Source organism: Homarus americanus, unplaced genomic scaffold (genome assembly GCF_018991925.1).
Source record: "Homarus americanus isolate GMGI-L3 unplaced genomic scaffold, GMGI_Hamer_2.0 scaffold50564, whole genome shotgun sequence".
NCBI lineage: Eukaryota > Metazoa > Arthropoda > Malacostraca > Decapoda > Nephropidae > Homarus > Homarus americanus.
In genome coordinates this window covers 1,767,499-1,782,290 of record NW_024715014.1, presented here as the reverse complement: position 1 = coordinate 1,782,290, position 14,792 = coordinate 1,767,499, and the positions used below count along the sequence as shown (strand labels likewise).

The 14,792-nt window shown below is 47.0% G+C and overlaps 1 protein-coding gene across 21 annotated transcripts in view; it reads left to right on the top strand.

Annotated features, from left to right (window-relative positions):
* LOC121880142 (disintegrin and metalloproteinase domain-containing protein 11-like) overlaps positions 1-14,792 on the top strand; it is a 180,416-nt gene that overhangs the window by 59,400 nt on the left and 106,224 nt on the right. The window lies entirely within an intron of this gene.

Sequence of the window (14,792 nt, the reverse complement as noted above, 5' to 3'; positions counted from 1 at the left end):
CCTCCCTTATGCTCTCTCTCTGCTATACACCCTTCCTTTCTCTCTTGTCCTTCCCCTTCCTTCCCTTCTGCACCCTACTCCACCCTCCCTTCCCTCACCGTTACCTCCCCCTCCCATCCCTCCTCTCCTCACCACCACTGCCCCCAACCCCCCTTCATAATAGTTATGTGTCCCCTTACTTCTCACCCCTCACCCCCCTCTGCTCTCCTCCTCCCTCCCCCTCCTCCCTCCTCCCGTTCCTCTCTCTCCCTCTTACCTTTGGTCACTATCCATTTCCTCCTATTACCTCCTCTCCCTTCCCCTCTAATCTTCCTTCCCACCCTCCCACCCCTCTCATTTTAGGTATAACCATGAACCTATTTTAAGTGATCTGTCTTTATCCCTAAAATTTTATGTATATAATTACTTTTAAGGGATGTGTTGTAAGTGAGGGTCGATTATTCCTAAATTTTAAGGAATGGAGTTTTAATTACACGTTCCTAAATTTAAGGTATGGCTTATATGTTTTTCATAGTGGTGTGATGATGGACTTAAAATTAAACCATGACTAGGGGGAACGGTATGGTGTTTTAAGTATACCTAAAATTAAGGTGATGTAGATTTTAAACTTAATTTTTGTTTTTAATTATCATAAAGTCTCAGAAGTGTATTATGATTATTTACATTTAAGGTAATCCCAAATTAAAGAAATTAATTTGTAATGCATCAATTTTAATTAATTTCCTAAATTTAAGTGACTGTCTAAATTTAACTGATTGCCTAAATTTAAGGTATTGAATACATATAAGGTAACATCATAAATTTTTAAGTCTAGTTAACACACACACACACACACACACACATTTCTGTTTATATATTATAAGTGTAGATTAGTATGTAATTTAGCTGTCAACAACTATCTATAACCATCCACAACCATCCACAACTATCCACAACTATCCACAAGCCATCCACAACCTCGATGGACACAGTGGTGAAGATAGAAATTGAAAGGAATTATTTATGCTGTATATTATTAATGATTTTGTAAGTTAATGAACCAATATTGTGTACTTGCATGTTCAGCCCACTCACCACTCTCTCTTACCCCACTCAGCACCATCTGTTACCCCACTCAGCACCATCTGTTCCCACTCAGCCCACTCACCACCCTCTTACCGCACTCAACCTTCTCAACACCATCTATTACCCCCACTCAACACCATCTATTACCCCACTCAGCCCACTCAGCACCATCTCTTATACCCTTCTACCTATTCAGCACCCCATTCACCCCTTCACCTCACCCTCACCTCACCCATCCCACTCAGCACCCCACTCAGTGCCCCCACTGAGCGCCTCAATTAGCACCCCATTCAGCATCCCACTAACATCCCTGTCAGCGCCAATTCAGCACTCCACTGAGCACCCTGTCAGTCCCACATTCAGCACCCCACTTAGAACCCCTGTCAGCACCCCACTTAGCACCCCTGTCAGCACCCCACTCAGCCCCCCCACTCAGCACCCCACTCAGCACCCCACTCAGCCCCCACTCAGCCCCCCCACTCAGCACCTGCCCCATTCGTGATGTCTTCAGGTGGATAGTCAAAGTTTTAGTTCCTGACAGTCGTGACCTCAGCGAGTGGTGACCTCCCCTACCTTCACCTCTGACCTGACCCTGACCTCTTCTAGTCGTCGAATACGGTTCTCTGACCTCCTAATGAGCTCTGTCAGGTGTGTGTACTGTAGGTCCTCGTTCAAGGGTCACTTAATAGTTCAGAGAGGCCAATTATCCCCAGAAAGGCCACCTCCTCCTCCCCAGAAAGTCCACTCCCTCCCCAAAGTCCACCCTCCCCAAAAGTCCACCCTCCCCAAAAGTCCACCCTCCCAAAGTCCACACCCTCCCAGAAGTCCACTCCTCCCCAAAGTCCACCCCCTCCCCCCCAAAGTCCACCTCCCAAAGTTCACCCTCCCAAAGTCCACCCTCCCAAAAGTCCACCCTCCCAATCCCCCAAAGTCCACCCTCCCAAAAGTCCACCCTCCAAAAGTCCAACCCTCCCCAAAGTCACACCCCTCCCCAAAAGTCCACCCCTCCCCCAAAGTCCACCTCCCCAAAAGTCCACCCTCCCCCAAAGTCACACCCCTCCCCAAAAGTCCACCCTCCCCAAAGTCCACCCTCCCCCAAAGTCCACCCTTCCCAAAGTCCACCCTCCCCCAAAGTCCACCCTCCCCCAAAGTCCACCCTCCCCCAAAGTCCACCCCTCCCCCAAAAGTCCACCCTCCCAAAAGTCCACCCTCCCAAAGTCCACCTCCCCAAAGTCCACCCTCCCCAAAGTCCACCCCTCCCCAAAAGTCCACCCCTCCCACCTCCCAAAGTCCACCCTCCCCCAAAGTCCACCTCCCCAAAGTCCACCCTCCCAAAGTCCACCCTCCCAAAGTCCACCCCTCCCAAAGTCCACCTCCCAAAAGTCCACCTCCCAAAAGTCCACCCTCCCCAAAGTCCACCCTCCCAAAGTCCACCTCCCAAAGTCCACCTCCCCAAAGTCCACCTCCGCACCCTCCCAAAAGTCCACCCCTCCCAAAGTCCCCCCCAAAGTCCACCCTCCCCAAAAGTCCACCCCCCAAAGTCACCTCCCCTCCACCCCCCCAAAGTCCACCCTCCCAAAGTCCACCCTCCCAAAGTCCACCCTCCCAAAGTCCAACCTCCCAAAAGTCCACCCTCCCAAAGTCCACCCTCCCCTGAAAAATGACATAGAATACTGATCCAAAAATCTTAAGTATGTAGCTCCAGAGTGAGTGTTATATCTCATGAGTCTGTTATGTGTAAGGTTTTCTAAGTGTTTGGTGTCTCCAAAAATTCTGTCAAGATTGTAAGTGTTTTATAAGTGAGTGTTATGTCTCATGATTATATGTGTAGAGTCTTATAAGTGAATGATAAGAATCTCAAGCTGATAAGTTTGTCGTGTGTAAGTGTCTTTATAAGTGAGTTTAAAAGTGATCGTCGTAGTGAGTTGGTCAGACATCACCCTCCCCCCTTCAGCACCCCAGGTCATCAGTAGTGTAGATGTTAACCCCAGAGTAGATGTTAACCCCAGAGTAGATGTTAACCCCAGAGGTAGATGTTAACCCCAGAGTAGATGTTAACCCCCAGAGTAGATAGCACCCCAGAGTAGATGTTAACCCCAGAGAGATGTTAACCCCCAGAGATGTTAAACCCCAGAGATGCAGAACCCCAGAGTAGATGTTAACCCCCAGAGTATGTTAACCCAGAGTAGATAGAACTTGCAGATGTTAACCCCAGAGATGTTAACCCCAGAGATGTTAACCCCAGGAGTATGTTAACCCAAGAGTAGATATTAACCCCCAGAGGATGTTAACCCCCAGAGATGTTAACCCTCAGAGTAGAGCACCCCAGAGTAGATGTTAACCCCAGAGTAGATGTTAACCCCAGATAGATGTTAACCCCCAGAGTAGATGTTAACCAGATTAGATGTTAACCCCAGAGTAGATGTTAACCCCAGGTAGATGTTAACCCCAGAGTAGATGTTAACCCCCAGAGATGTTAACCCCAGAGTAGATGTAGATGGACCCTACCAGTATATCCTTGAGTAGATCACCTTCACCAGTGCATCACCTCCTCTTCCTCTTCCTGTAATGCCATCTACTAATCTTCCTCCTCCTCTTTCTCATCCTCATCAACTCTCCCTCCTTCCCTCCCTCTCCCCCTATCCCTGTCTCCGCCCCTTCAACATTTTGTCATGATTACCTGCCTCCCTTCCTCTAAACCCTTCTTCCCTTCCTCTCTCCCTCCTCCCAACACACACACACACACACACACACACACACACACACACACTCCATCTCTATATTCTCTCTGTCCCACCATCTTCGCCCCCTGTAACCCTCTTCCATATTACTCACCCACTAAACACCCTCCTCCTTCTCTCCATCCCTCCTTCCCTCCTTCCCTCCCTACATCTTGGCTACCAGCACACTACTAACGTCATCTCCTCTTCCTCCCTCCCTCCCTCCCTCTTCCCCTCCTCTTTCCCTCCCTCCCTACATCTTGACCACCATCACATTACTAACGTTACCTCCTCCTCCCTCCCTCCTCCCTCCCCCTCCCCTCCTCCCTCCCTCCCTCCTTCCCCTCCTTCCCTCCCTCCCTCCTTCCCTTCCCTCCCCTCCCTCCTCCCTCCTTCCTTCCCTCCCTCCCCCTCCCTCCCTCCCTCCCTCCCTTCCCTCCCTCCCTCTACATCTTGGCCACCATCACATTACTAACGTCACTTCCTTTCCTCCCTCCCCGCCTCTCTCCTTCCATCCCTCCTCCCTCCCTCCCTCCCTCCCCTCCCTCCCTCCTTCCTCCTTCCCTCCCTCCTCTACATCTTGGTCACCATCACATTACTAACGTCACTTCCCTCCTTCCCTCCCCTCACCTTCCCTCCCTCCCGCCTTCCCTCCTTCCCTCCCTCCTCCCTCCCTCTCCTTCCCCTTCCTTCTCCCTCCACATCTTGGTCACCATCACATTACTAACGTCACTTCACTTCCTCCCTCCCGCCTTCCCTCCCCCCGCCTTCCCTCCCTCCCTCCCTCCCTCCCTCCCTCCTTCCTTCCTCCTTCCCTCCCTCCCTCACATCTTGGCCACCATCACATTACTAACGTCCTCCCCTCTTCTTCCATCTTTGCAGACGACATTCCGACTTCTACAATGATTACATGAGTGATGTGCTTATCTGAATGGTAAGTGAGCCGGGTTCTCCATGTTGTGTGTGTGTGGGGAAGTCTGTGTGTGTGGGGGTCTGTGTGTGTAGTCTGTGTGTGGGGGCATGTGTGTGTGTGTGTCTGTATGTGTAGTGGCGGACTGCGCGAGTGGGCGGGGACTGCCGGTGGCAGTAGATGACGATGACGGTGCAGTTGTCACTGCCAAACCCTGCTAGTGCGTGGTGGTGGGGTCACTGAGGATGGCATTTCAGGGTGGAGAGAGCGTTGTTGTAGCCAGGTAGTCTGCGCCGAGCATGATTCTGCAGGCCTCTTCTGTACCTTCTCTGGCTGACGTGTGTGTGTGTGTGGGGGATAGTAGGGGTACTGTAAATAATAATAATAATAATATGTAATGATAATTAACGGTTTATTGAAAGGGCATGGCACAAAAAGGCTGAAAATATACAGTTGCATAATTAGGGAATGGGTCACTTGATTGACAAATAATATACAAGAAACATAAGTGATACAAATATGATGATATACAGGTATAACAACAAGGTGGGGAGAAGGTCATACTACAGGGCATTTCAACATAGTGACAGTGTGTGTGTGTGTGTGTGTGTGTGTGTGTGTGTGTGTGTATGTGTGTGTGTGTGTGTGTGTGTGTGTGTGTGTGTGTGTGTGTGTGTGTGTGTGTGTTGATGTTCGATCAGCTGACGTCCCATTGTTTACAACCAATCTGCTGACAGAGAAAACAGCTGACGCCACCCACCATCTGTGATTAATAGTGTACAACTCTTCAACAGTTAGTTCAGCACTCCCGTTGTTCAGTATTTACGTTAGTTCAGTACTACAGTTAACAGTACTACCGTTTGTTCAGTACTACCTTTAACAGTACTACCGTTTGTTAAGTACTAGTGTTGTTAGTAGGCTACTAGCGTTTGTCCAATATTCGTCCGTTCAGTACTGCAGTTAACAGTACTACCGTTTGTTCAGTAGTGCAGTTAACAGTACTACCGTTTGTTCAGTACTACAGTTAACAGTACTACCGTTTGTTCAGTACTACAGTTAACAGTACTACCGTTTGTTCAGTACTACAGTTAACAGTACTACCGTTTGTTCAGTACTACAGTTAAGTACTACCGTTTGTTCAGTACTACAGTTAACAGTACCCTTTGTTCAGTACTAGAGTTAACAGTACTACAGTTAACAGTACTACCGTTTGTTCAGTACTACAGTTAACAATGTACCGTTTATTCAGTACTACAGTTAACAGTACTACCGTTTGTTCGTACTACAGTTAACAGTACTACCGTTTGTTCAGTACTACAGTTAACAGTACTATCGTTTATTCAGTACTACAGTTAACAGTACTACCGTTTGTTCAGTACTAGAGTTAACAGTACTAACCGTTTGTTCAGTACTACAGTTAACAGTACTACCGTTTGTTTCGTACTACAGTTAACAGTACTACCGTTTGTTCAGTACTACAGTTAACAGTATTACCGTTTATTCAGTACTACAGTTAACAGTACTACCGTTTGTTTTCCAGTACTACAGTTAACAGTACTACCGTTTGTTCAGTACTAGAGTTAACAGTACTACCGTTTATTCAGTACTACAGTTAACGTACTACCGTTTGTTCAGTACTAGAGTTAACAGTACTACCGTTTATTCAGTACTACAGTTAAAGTACTACCGTTAGTTCAGTACTACAGTTAACAGTACTACCGTTGGTTCAGTACTACAGTTAACAGTACTGCCGTTTGTTCATACTACCGTTAACAGTACTACCGTTTGTTCAGTACTACAGTTAACAGTACTACCGTTTGTTCAGTACTACCGTTAACAGTACTACCGTTTGTTCAGTACTACAGTTAACAGTACTACCGTTTGTTCAGTACTACAGTTAACAGTACTACCGTTTGTTCAGTACTACAGTTAACAGTACTACCGTTTGTTCAGTACTACAGTTAACAGTACTACCGTTTGTTCAGTACTACCGTTAACAGTACTACCGTTACTCTACATCTCACATAAGCTGGGCTATGTTCTTTGTGAGTCAGTGATCCACCTGGTCCACTTCCGCGTATCAGTGATCCACCTGATCCTCTTACGCGTATCCCGTGATCCACCTGATCCACTTCCGCGTATCGGTGATCCGCCTGATCCACTTCCGCGTATCAGTGATCCACGGTCCTCTTACGTATCGGTGATCCGCCTGATCCACTTCCGCGTATCGGTGATCCGCCTGATCCACTTCCGCGTATCAGTGATCCACCGGGTTCGTTTCCGCGTATCAGTGATCCACCTGGTCCATTTCCGCATCAGTGATCCACCTGGTCCACTTCCGCGTGTCAGTATTCGCCTGGTCCACTTCCGCGTATCAGTGATCCACCTGATCCACTTCCGCGTATCATTGATCCACCTGGTCCACTTCCGCGTATTAGTGATCCGCCTGATCCACTTCCGCGTATCACTGATCCACCTGATCCACTTCCGCGTATCATTGATCCGCCTGATCCACTTCCGTGTATCATTGTTCGCCTGATCCACTTCCGCGTATCAGTGATCCACCTGATCCACTTCGCGTATCATTGTTCCGCCTGATCCACTTCCGCGTATCATTGTTCCGCCTGATCCACTTCCGCGTATCAGTGATCCACCTGATCACTTCCGCGTATCATTGATCCGCCTGATCCACTTCCGCGTATCAGTGATCCACCTGATCCTCTTACGCGTATCAGTGATCCACCTGATCCACTTCCGCGTATCAGTGATCCACCTGATCCACTTCCGCGTATCATTGATCCACCTGTCCACTTCCGCGTATCATTGATCCGCCTGATCCACTTCCGTATCATTGTTCCGCCTGATCCACTTCCGCGTATCAGTGATCCACCTGATCCACTTCCGCGTATCATTGATCCGCCTGATCACTTCCGTGTATCATTGTTCCGCCTGATCCACTTCCGCGTATCAGTGATCCACCTGATCCACTTCTGCGTATCATTGATACGCCTGATCCACCCGCGTATCATTGATCCGCCTGATCCACTTCCGCGTATCATTGATCCGCCTGATCCACTTCCCGTATCAGTGATCCACCTGATCCACTTCCGCGTATCAGTGATCCACCTGGTCTACTTCCGCGTATCAGTGATCCACCTGGTCTACTTCCGCGTATCAGTGATCCACCTGATCCACTTCCGCGTATCAGTGATCCGCCTGATCCACTTCCGCGTATCAGTGATCCACCTGGTCTACTTCCGCGTATGATGATCCACCTGATCCACTTCCGCGTATCAGTGATCCATCTGATGACAAAAATACCTGACACTCAACATAATGGCTGCCCCTCGTGTACGTGGATGGCCGGCACTAGAGGCTCCTTGGCGTGAAGTTGTTAACTAGTTGCATGACCCAGTGAAGACCGGACAAATAGCGAACTCCACTGGCTAACCATTACCCCGGAACATGATCAACATCCAGGTTCCCAATTACTTCTGGGTAGATAGAGGCAAATGGCGTAAAGAAATTTGCCCATCGTTTCACCCTGCCCCGGGATCGAACCCGGGTCCACTCGTTTGCGAGGCGAGCATGCTGACCATTACACCACAGGTCGCTGAACATGCAATATGAATCACAACATACAACATGGTGTACACACAAACAATGACTCAGTATGTAAACATGTAAGTTTTACTAGAGTCGATATGTACAAATGACCTTTGATATTCTCTCTCTACACCACCATTTAGAGCTCCGGTGACCCAGGAATTAAAGCCTCTCTCAGATATATTATGTAAATGATCTCATCTAACGAGTCCAAGACGGTCATTTACATAATTATTTACAGATTTACATTTACATATTTATATAAGGGACATAGCTCCTTCCCTCCCTCCCTCCTTCGCTCTTTCTCCCTCCTTCCCTCCTTCCCTCCTTCCCTCCCTCCCTCATTATCTAAATGGTATCTCTTATTAACATGGCCATTATCTATACCATCTTAAAAACTTATAAACAACCACAATCACTACAACTACAACCTTACAACCATAACTTCCACAACCACCACAAGCATTACAACCATTACAACTACCACCACTATAGCTACAACCACTACAGCCATAACTTAAAACTACAAGCATTACAACCACTACAACTACCACCATTACAGCTACAACCACTACAACTACCACTACTACAGCTACAACCACTACAACCATAACTTCCACAAGCATTACAACCACTACAACTACCACCACTACAGCTACAACCACTACAACTACCACCACAACAGCCACAAGCAAACAAATACTAAAACCACAATCACAACCACCAAAACAACAACCAATACAACCACAACCCCGACAAAGAGAGCAGACTGAAATCCATTCGACAACTTTGAAAGAAATTATGAAATATTTCTCTCGCCTCCCCGACACACCTAAGAAAGATCTCACTCGTACCAGACAAACCTGGAATATTGGGATCTGGTGAGAGTTAAACCTGGAATATTGGGATCTGGTGAGAGTTAAACCTGGAATACTGGGATCTGGTGAGAGTTATACCTGTAATATTGAGATCTGGTGAGAGTTAAACCTGGAATATTGAGATCTGGTGAGAGTTAAACCTGGAATATTGAGATCTGGTGAGAGTTAAACCTGGAATACTGGGATCTGGTGAGAGTTAAACCTGGAATATTGGGATCTGGTGAGAGTTAAACCTGGAATACTGGGATCTGGTGAGAGTTACACCTGTAATATTGAGATCTGGTGAGAGTTAAACCTGGAATATTGGGATCTGGTGAGAGTTAAACCTGGAATATTGAGATCTGGTGAGAGTTAAACCTGGAATATTGGGATCTGGTGAGAGTTAAACCTGGAATATTGGGATCTGGTGAGAGTTAAACCTGGAATACTGGGATCTGTGAGAGTTAAACCTGGAATATTGGGATCTGGTGAGAGTTAAACCTGGAATATTGGGATGTGGTGAGAGTTAAACCTGGAATACAGGGATCTGTGAGAGTTAAACCTGGAATATTGGGATCTGATGTGAGAAAAACCTGCAATATTGGGATCTGGTGACAGTTAAACCTGGAATAATTGGATCTGGTGAAAGTTAAACCTGGAACATTAGGATCTGGTGAGAGTTAAACCTGGAATTTTGGGATCTTGTAATCTGGTGAGCAAAGACCCGGAATCTTGGAAAATCAATGCATAAACTTGAAATCGGGAATCTGGGAATTTGAAAAAAAACAGAGTTTTAAGAATAGGAATTTCTTTGCCCAAAATCAGGAAACGTCGACTTGGAATTCGGAATTTCAGAGCACAGACCTGGAATCGGGAATCTGTTGTGAGTTTGACTGAAGAGAAAATGGATTTGTTCACGTTCTCTAATCTGGAAGGTAAAGTGTGCGGTGGCTGAGTGGATAACAACACTCATCTCCTGTCTTAAGAGTCTATGGGTTCGAGTACAGTGTCAGCCTTAATGTCTCCTTGTGTAGTCAGGATGGCAGGTCTGGAATTTGAAATATGTCAGCTGAAATAGGTTATCTTGTAGCAGAAGTCAGCAAGTGGGAATCTGGAATATGGAAGAAAGGCCTTGGAATATTGGAATCTGGAATGACCTTGACATACATACAGGTATGGGCTCTGTAGTTTAAAACTGGAATATACACAGTCCTGGAATATACACGGTCCTGGAATATACACAGCCCTGGAATATACACAGTCTTGGAATACACTCAGATCTGGAACATACACGGTCCTGGAATATATACGGTCCTGGAATATACATAGTCCTGGAATATACACGGTCCTGGAATATACACGGTCCTGGAATATACATGGATCTGGAACACACACGGTCCTGGAATGTATACACTCCTGGAATATACGCCCATCTGGAACGGGAATGAAAATGGAACCAGAGGCAATGGGCTGGAACTAGAAATGTTTTGTTTGGAAGTGGAAATCTGGAATTGGAACACAGAACTGGAAATCTGAAACCTGGAATGGGAAATCAGGAGCTTAATACTCGAAATCAGGAATTGGAACACGGAACTGGAAATCTTGAAATCTGGAAGGGAAATTTTTGGGTACACAAATGATATTAAGGTGGTGGCTCAAAAGGTGCGTTCTTCTGGAAACCTTGGTGTGGTGTGGGTGACCCGGGGCTCCCAGCGTTCTCTATATTGGTCTCTAGTTGAGGCTTCCATCATTCTCTAGTTGAGGCTGCCAACGTTCTTTAGTTGAGGCTGCCGACATTCCTTAGTTGAGGCTGCCAACGTTCTTTAGTTGAGCTTGCCAACGTTCTTTAGTTGAGGCTGCCAACATTCTTTAGTTGAGGCTGCCGACATTCTTTAGTTGAGGCTGTCAACATTCTTTAGTTGAGCTTGCCAACGTTCTCTAGTTGAGGCTGCCAACATTCTTTAGTTGAGGCTGCCGACATTCTTTAGTTGAGGGTGCCGACATTCTTTAGTTGAGGCTGCCAACATTCTTTAGTTGAGGCTGCCGACATTCTTTAGTTGAGGCTGCCAACATTCTTTAGTTGAGGCTGCCAACATTCTTTAGTTGAGGCTGCCAACATTCTTTAGTTGAGGGCTGCCGACGTTTTTAGTTGAGGCTGCCAACGTTCTTAGTTGAGGCTGCTGACATTCTTAGCCAACATTCTCTAGTTGAGGCTGCTGACATTTCTTTAGTTGAGGCTGCCAACGAGCTGAGGCTGCCAACATTCTCTAGTTGAGGCTGCCGACATTCTTTAGCTGAGGCTGAGTTGACGCTGCCAACGTTCTCCCTTTCTATCTCTCCCTCATCTTCACCCTCCTCCTCTCCCTCCCACTCCCTCCCCACTCCCTTCCCTCCCCTTCCCCTCCTTCCCCACTCTCATATTTATATCTATGAACAAACAAGTTTTTAAGCGTGACTTACTGATATATAAATAAAGGTATTGATCTACTCTCTCTCTCTCTCTCTTTTATACAGTATTCATAGTTTTGGTCTATTAGGACTGAGACCAATTAAAACTGGGATCTATTATCATTGGGGCCTACTAGGACTGGTTTACACTCTCCTAATTTCATCACATCAAATTAACATACTCTTCCTATATCATCTCACCTCCCCACCACCTGCCCTATTTCCTCCCTATTTCCGCCTATTTCTCCCTATTACACCCCAGTCACCTCGGCCTAAGCTTGTTATATTTGACTCTCCTCCTCCTCCTCCTCCTCCTCTTCCTCCTCCTCCTTCTCCTCCTCCTCCTTCTCTTCATCTTCTTCCTCCTCGTTTGTTCCCTCTGTTCCTCTCCTTTCTTTTTCCATCCTGTCTTCCTCTATTTCTCTCATTTCTTCCACCTCCTCTCTTCCTCTATTCCTCTCCCTTCCTCCACCACCTCCTTCTCTTCGTCTCTTCCTCTCCCTTCTTCCTCTTCTTCCTTCTCTTCCTTTTCTTCTTCCTCTTTTTCCTCCTCTTCTTCCTCTCTTCCCCTTCCTTCTTTTACCCCTTCCTTCACTCTCTCCCTCATACTTTCAATTTCCTCTCATCATCCTTCTCCTCACCCCATCATTCTCTCTTCCTGCTTCTCTACATCCATCATCTTCCTCCCCCCCCCCTCCCCATTCTCTCTTTCTCCTAACCTATCAATGTACTTGTACTGATTGGGATGATGAGGGGGGGGGGAGGGGGAGGGAGGGGAGTGTGTGGGGGAAGGGAGGTTGGCGAATGTAAGCATGTAATCGATCATGGTGCTGTGAGGTAGAGATAACCTAACCTAACCAAACCTAACCTAACCTAACCAAACCTAACCTAACCTAACCAAACCTAACCTAACCAAACCTAACCAAACCTAACCTAACCTAACCTAACCTAACCTAACCTAACCTAACCTAACCTAACCTAACCTAACCAAACCTAACCTAATCTAATCTTACATAACGGGTTTGATCCCCGGGCAGGGTGAAACTATGGACAAGTTTCTTTACGCCATTTGCCTCTGTCTATCCAGCAGTAATTGGGAACCTGGATGTTATTCGCTTTGTTGATCTTGTTCCGGGGTAATGGTTAGCCAGTGCTGTTGGCGAGTTGTCCGGTCTTCTCGGACTATTTCTTGATACTGGGTGATGGTGCTGTGATGGCGACAGCTTCTACACCTTAAACTAATTCAGGTCTCTGTGTCCTTCGGGCCGGCCATACTCCAACACGAGGGACACACATTAAAATTAAACGTGTGTGTGTGTGTGTAGTGTAGTGTAGTGTAGTGTGTATTTGTGTGTGTATGAATATATAAGTTTTTATTAGTGTATGTACCCGCCCCACCACCCACACAACCCCCCACACAAAGTAAACAAACTCCGAGTAACGCGGTGCATTGTGGGTTAGTGAATGGGTGGTGAGGTAAAGCCTTGATTAAGTTGATGTCAACACAGCGTCTCTATGAGTGAGGCAAACTGCTTTGTTCAAGTCTCTATTGAAGAAAATACTCAAGGAATTATTACAACCAGATTAGGGAGGGTTACTAATACTAATAGCCCCCCAGTGTGGTGGAGGAGGAGGAGGAGGAGGAAGAGATGGAGGAGGGGAGTAATACTCGAAAGAGGAGGTGGAGGAGGCTGGAGTACTTTTACTGTGTGTGACACCTCCCTCCGTCCCTCCCTCCATCCTTCCCTTCCTCCCTCCCGTCCCTCCCTCCCTTCCTCCCCGCCCGCCCGCCCGCCCCTCCCTCTGTAAACAAGAGATGACGTCACAGTGTTGCATTGTGTGTGTGTGTGTGTGTGTGTGTGAGATGATCTGGTTGTGGCATACGCCTTCCTCCTCCTCCTTCCCTTCCTCTCCCTCCTCTTCCCCCTCTTCTTTCTTCTCTACATCTTGCTTTTCCTCCTCTTTCTCCTCCTATTGCTCCTTCTCCTCCTATTCCTCTAACTTTACGAGGAGAAGGAGGAGGTAAGAGGAAAAAAAAGCGAGTTGTTCTCTGTTATATTTTTCCCTGAAGGTAATTTCTTTTCTTTCTCTCTCAATTTTTTTCTTGGGGGGAGGGAAGAGGGTAGGAGAGGGGTGGGGGGGGGGGTAAGGGAGGGGAGGGAGAGTGAGAGGAGAGGGAGGAAGTAAGGAGAAGTCGTTTGGGGAAGGTTTATTTTATGGACGACGTGGACTTTTGTGTGTGTGTGTGTGTGTGTGTGTGTGTGTGTGTGTGTGTGTGTGTGTGTGTGTGTGTGTGTGTGTGTGTGTGTGAGAACCTATAAGGAAAATTTAACGTAGGAACCTTTGAAAAACCATCTTTGTGTCGTAGCTTAAGTGAGTCAGTTAGATACGTTCTCACATCACCATTTAGGAGGAAAATTTAACGTAGGAACCCTTGAGAATTCCAGTGAAGTTGGTCTTAGAGGCAAGTGGTTTAGGGCGAGACAAATGTTGTGTGTTCCTCCCTCCTTCCCTGCCTCCCTCTTATTGCACCCCCTCCCCCCCCTCCTTGTTTCCCTCCCACCTCCTCCTTTCCCTCCCTTCTTCCCTTACTCCCTCTGTTACTGAATGAGTAAAATGTGAGAAAAAATAAAATGAGAGAGGAAGGGAGGGAAGGAGAGAGAGAGAGAGAGAGAGAGAGAGAGAGAGAGAGAGAGATAGATAGAGAGAGAGAGAGAGAGAGAGAGAGAGAGAGAGAGAGAGAGAGAGAGAGAGAGAGAGATTTAGCCTATAATTTACGACTTCCATTTGAAAGTTTTGAAGAAAGTTGTGAGAAAAAATAACACAAACTTTCTTTTTTAATGGATCTGTTGTCTCTTAAGATAACAGAAAGAGAGAGAGAGAGAGAGAGAGAGAGAGAGAGAGATGAGTAACGAAGAAGGTGAGACAGTGCAGAGAGAGGTGAAGTGTGTGAGAGGTGAGGTGTGAGGGAGGTGAGGTGAGGGAGGTGAGGTGTGAGGGAGGTACGACTCTCCCTGGCGGCGGAAAGGCAGATGGTGTGCTTAACAAGATCACGACGTCCTTAGGGCGAGAGGGAGTGAGACGGGAAAGAGGAAGTAAGAGGGGAGAGAGGGAGATAAGAAAAGGACATAAAGAGTGAAGGAGAAAGAGAGAGAGAAAGAAGGGATGAGAGAGAGAGAGAGAGAG